The sequence below is a fragment of the Nomascus leucogenys genome, chromosome 16 (genome assembly GCF_006542625.1).
Source record: "Nomascus leucogenys isolate Asia chromosome 16, Asia_NLE_v1, whole genome shotgun sequence".
Lineage (NCBI taxonomy): Eukaryota > Metazoa > Chordata > Mammalia > Primates > Hylobatidae > Nomascus > Nomascus leucogenys.
This window is the reverse complement of record NC_044396.1, coordinates 75,699,196-75,705,195: the sequence shown is the minus strand read 5'-3', so window position 1 is coordinate 75,705,195 and position 6,000 is coordinate 75,699,196.

Sequence of the window (6,000 nt, the reverse complement as noted above, 5' to 3'; positions counted from 1 at the left end):
ACTATCATTATTTCTATTTTATAGGCGAGGAAACCAAGGCACAGAGAGATTAGGTATCTTGCCCCAGGTCACACAGCTGGTGAGTGGTAGAGCTGGGATTGAAACCCAGGTCTGTCTGGTATCAGATGCTGCACCACGCTGCATAACATGGCCCCAGTGAAGAATGGAGGTCAGTATTCCCATCGTTGATTTTCAATAAAGAAGACAAAACTCATAAAAGAATTAATAGAGGTGACCTGATTCATGGATTGAGTTGATACCAGAGCCAGGGCCAACATTCATGGCTGTGAGAGCCAAGGCCTCTGGCTCTCCACTTTGCCATGTCCCTTTCAGAAAGGTCAAAATTCTGGTTGGGATTCAACCAAAGGATCTGATCACCACTGTGCCCTCTACTGATTTTAAGTGTTGCCAGGACACTCCTGACAATAGGTGAAAATGTCTAATGAAATGGCAAATGAGCAGAAGGGTAGAACTTGTGCGTTCACTTTAAATAATGTTGTCTTTCTCTCCCTCTTTCTCTCTTTTGACCATTTGATTGGTGGAGACAGAGAAGAACAGGAGCAAGAAGCTAACATTTATCAAGCACCCTAAGCAAGTCACTTAACCTCATTTGTAGTAGGGGCTTCATGGAAGGCTGCCAGGTTTTGCAAACAAAGACACAGGATATGCACTTAAACTTGAATTTGAGATGATGAGACAATTTTAACATAAGTGTGTCCAGTGCAATATTTGAGACATACTTATACTAAAAACCTTAATATAACCTACCTCATAATAATCCTGAGGGATAATAATTATTATTACCCATAAAAATCATAAGAATAATCATGAAGACTGAATGACACAGAGAATGTAAAGTACTCATAGGTACCTGATGAGTAAGTGGCAACATCTTGTTCGACCTAGGTTTGTTCAAATATCACTTTTCTTCCTCTACACAGACTAGAAAATTGGCTATCATGGATTATTGACTCACAGTTTAATAAGTAAATTCACCTGAAAAACACCTGGCTCCCTCAGCATGTGGGGCTCTCTGCTCTTGCCTTGCCCCTAGAGAACTCGTTCTGTCCATAGAGCGTCCATTGGTTCTCCTGTGAGATGTCTTGCCTTGGCCAGAGGCAGCTTCCATGCAGGAAATGTAACTAGAGAAATGGCCCTTTCCATAAAGCCACCCCCACTTGTGAGCAGTTGGATGTACCCACGGAAAGAAGGGGAAAGGAGTAGAATCAGGAGGCCGGGCCATTAAGGCCAGAAAAGTCGATTCCTTATGAGGAGGGATAATAGAAGGGATAACAGGACAGTGGTTTCGCGAAAAATAATAACTTGGCTGAGCAAGAGGAGAAAATGAGATGGGGAGGTAGTGGGAGGTGGAGGTTAGGAAGGGGAAAGGGCCTAAGAAGAGAACACAAGAAGAATGTTTGTGGGGAAATGTCAAGAGGGAAAGGCCTAATCAGAATATCTAGGCACCTTATGTGATGCACTGTGAGGAGAAAAAATGTTTTTCAAAGGTCCTTGGGGCCGGGCGCGGTGGCTCATGCCTGTAATCCCAGCACTTTGGGAGGCTGAGGTGGGTGGATCACGAAGTCACGAGATCGAGACCAGCCTGACCAACATGGTGAAACCCCGTCTCTACTAAAAATAGAAAAATTAGCTGGGCGTTGTGGCACGTGCCTGTAATCCCAGCTACTCGGGAGGCTGAGGCAGGAGAATTGCATAAACCTGGGAAGCGGAGGTTGCAGTGAGCCAAGATTGTGCCACTGCACTCCAGCCTGGTGACAGAGCGAGACTCCATCTCAAAAAAAAAAAAAAAAAAAAAGGTCCTTGGACAAGCTTGGGATAGCTGTGAAGCAAAAGAGTTTGTCTCTGATGCCCTTTCCTCCTCCCCATCCAGAGGTGACACCAAGTCAGACCACCCTCCCTGTCCAGCACTCCCTCAATACCTCAGAGGCATTGTGCTAAGAAAAATACCACCTTAACACCCCAGGCCTGGCCCAGATTTGGTACTTCTCCATTTACCTCTCCAAGGTGCCCCTTTGCAGACCCCAACCAGCTCATCTGACAAGCTAATTACAGCACCAGAACCTTCCTTCTAGAGAAAATTCATGTTCTAATAACACCACTTGGAACAATCTCTTCCCCTCCTTAACCTGCACTTTCCTTTCCATTGTTGTCTAACTCATTATCTGCTCTAAATGGGAGAGAGGGATTTTCAGACAGAAGAGAGGGCTAGTGTATAGCACAGTAAAAATGGGATCTTTGTGTGTCTCTCCAAACACACTCTGTGGGCAGGGAATATAACAGGTGTGTAGGAGGTGTTCAATCATTTTGTGTTGGAATGAAATAATCCATTGATATGACCTGGTGGCTCTCCCAGTTTCAGAAAAGGTTATCCTATGATTGTATAGTGTTCTTATACAATCATTTCTGAAGGAACATCCACTGACATCTGGGACACTCAGTCATGTCATCAGCTTACCCCCACCTCACACCCCATTGCATAACGCTCTACTTTAGGAGCCATAAATAAAGAAAGTCCCCCTTCAGGCACTTGTGTTGAAGAAAATTCTGAAGATGACAAGTGGAACAATGTGCACATCTCCCAGGCGGAATGGTAGATTCCTGGTTCTATTATTACTACCAATATTGTGCAATGCCTTTGGGCAACTGGCAAAGCACTGGGTGGAATGAAAAGTTTAAATAGCAGACTCTCCGACCTCCAGCTCATGTCTGAAACTCCATGGCCTGCACTGGCCTGCCCACTGGAATGGAAAACACAAGGAGATATTCCCTACTTCCTTACCCCAAGCCCTGGGGACTCTGGCAAGCTTTCCTAGGAATGGAGGTTACCAAATCAACCATGTTTACTTTTGCTCACTCTTTCTTCTACCTTTTGATTATTCAGGTGTCAGCAAAAGGAAAGAGATGACAAGGGAAGCCTTTATCCATCCAAGGGGCTCCTGAATCCTGGTAGGTTCTGAGGATCTAACCTCAAGAACAAGGAATAAAGCTGGTGTTCTAATACAAAACAGTATCTCTCTAGTAGCACCTATTTGCCACCAGACATTATTTACAAGAAATAGTGAACACCCACCACCCCAGGAAAAGTAAGACTGATTAAAAAAAACCTTAGCAGAATCTGGGAGTCATTGGAATAGTGGGAAAGCAGATGCAGTTGGTCCAGGAGCCACAGTGAATGACCTATTCACACTCTGCCTCATAAAGGACAGGACCTCCATTCTCAGAAAGTCAGTAAGGAGAGAGTTCATTTCGTCTACACTCCTGCTCCTTGACTCAGAGACCCAGAGTACAGACCAATCTTAAAAACAATCTTAAAACTGACCAGCTATTCTCTACTACACAGGTGACATCTTTTGAGGTAACCAGAGTACAGTGTTACACACACACACACACACACACACCCCATACCATATTTTTCAGAGACTGCAACTCTCAAGCACAGAACAGGGCAAGATGTGGAAGACAGTGAAGAGTGCTCATGTCAAGCAATCCTCTGCCTCCTCAAAGTCGGAGTGGAGTCAGCATAAAAACAAACAAACAAACAAGGCTATAAATCACTCAATTCACAGACTTCTATTCTGCAGCACTTCAGCTTTTCCAGAATAAGAAGAGCAGTTTCTAGAAATATTTGAAGAAAAAAATTTGACCCCTAACTATTACACCAAGCCAAGTTATTGTTCATCGGTGGTAGGAGATGGAGACTCTTGAGGATTCAGAAAATACACCTCTCCTATATTATTTCTTTAAAAAATTGCAATATTGGCAGAGGTGGGCAGATCACTTGAGGCCAGGAGTTTGAGAACAGCCTGGGCAACATGGTGAAACCCTGTCTCTACTAAAAATACAAAAATTAGCTGGGCATGGTGGTGCGTGCTTATGTCCCAGTTACTCAGGAGGCTGAGGCAGGAGGATTGCTTGAGCCTGGGAGGCAGAGGTTGTAGTGAGCCAAGTGCACACCACTGCAGTCCAGCCTGGGCAATGGTAGTGAAACCCTGTCTCAAAAAAAAAAATTACAATTTAATGAACTCCTATTCAAAGATGAATCAGAATTAAACATTTAAGAATGGGAAACTTGTGGCATAAAGAAACTGGCAGCTCAGGTGTAAATCAGCCAAACACAGAGCTAAGTGTAAATAATTGTCATAAATAAAAGCAAATAGCAAAGTAATTCTTAAAAGATACATTATATAAAATTTGATGACAGTAATCCAAGCCTTAAACCCCAGATTATTCTCATAAAAGCCTGAAAATGGGAAGAAATAAGTGTTCTAGGTTTGTTTTCTTACTAGCAGGGAGTCAAAAAATATTTCTTTACTCTTGTTTTTGATCATTAGAAAAACAGGTTAAAAAATATTTTTGGAAAAACTTAAAAGACAGACACTTATGAAAATACAAAGAAGTAAGCAAACAGTCTCCAGGGTCAGACTCTGTCACCAAATTCTATTATATTTCATCTCTGCCTTTACTAATAAGGGGCAGAAGGCTAAGGTTTATTTCTTCCCTCAAAGAGCTAAAACCTAAAATAGGAGAGAGAGATGGAAACACATGACAAAAATTCAGGTGACATGAGAGCTATATATATAAAGATATATGTATAAAGTTCTCCAGAAGGTTACCAAGAATTCATGGTGGGAGGGCGATGAGATTGCAAGGAGGGAGGTTTGGGAAGGCTCTCCTTCTGAACAATTTGGACACTTAAATTATTTATTTGTCTGTCTTTCCTAAAAGATTGTAAGTTCCGTGTGGACTGAGACCTTGTCTGATTCTCTAGAGTTTGTAAGTACAGACGAATGGATGATGGATGAATGGATGATGGATGGATGGAGGATGAATAGATGGATGATGATGGATGGCTGGATAAATGGATGGATGAATAGAAGATGGATGGATGAAGGATGAATGCATGGATAGATGATGAATGGCTGGATAAATGGATAGATGGATGGATGGATGGATGGATGGAGGAGGAATAGATAATGGATGGATGGAGGATGAATGGATAAATGAATGCTGGATGGGTGAAGGATGGATGGATGGATGCTGGATGGATGGATGCTGGACGAATGGATGCTGGATGGATGGAAGAATGGATGAATGGATAGATGATGGATGGATGGATGGATGATGGATGGATAGATGAATGAACAGATGGATAAATGATGGATGGATGGATGAATGAATGGATAAATGGTGGATGGATAGATGAATAGATGCTGGATGAATGGAGGATGGATGGATGGATGGATGATAGATGAATGGCTAGGTGATGGATGGATGGATGGGTGGAGAGATGGATGGATAGATGGATGGATAGATGATGGATGAGTGGATGGATAGATGATGGATGGATGGAGGATGGATAATGAATTGATAGAGGATGGATGGATAGATGGATGGAGGGAGGATGGATGGATGGATGGAAGATGGGTGAATGGATGAATGGATGGATGGATGGATAGATGTATGGATGGATATGGATGGACAATGGATGGACAATGGATGGATAGATGGATGAGTGGATGGATAGATGATGGATGTATGGATGGGTGGAGGATGGATAATGAATTGATGGAAGATGGATGGAGGGTGGATGGATGGATGGAAGATGGGTGGATGGATGGATGGATAGATGATGGATGGATGGATGGATTGGTGGAGGATGGATGGATGGCTGAATGAATGGATGATGGATGGAGGGAGGATGGATGAAGGATGGATGATGAATCGATGGAGGATGGATGGATGATGGATGAATGAATAGATGGATAAATAGATAGATGGATAAATGGATAGATGGACAAATGACCCTTCCTTGCTTGATTCCCATTTCCCATAGAGATCCTAACTAATCCCACTTTAAGGTAATAAAATTTACCCTCCCAGTCAGTCCTTCGTCTGTAAGCCTCCCACCTTCTATCCCACAAGTTGGTAGCAAATTGCCAGGCCATTCCTGAGTGGTCAGGGGGAGGTGATGTTTTTGCC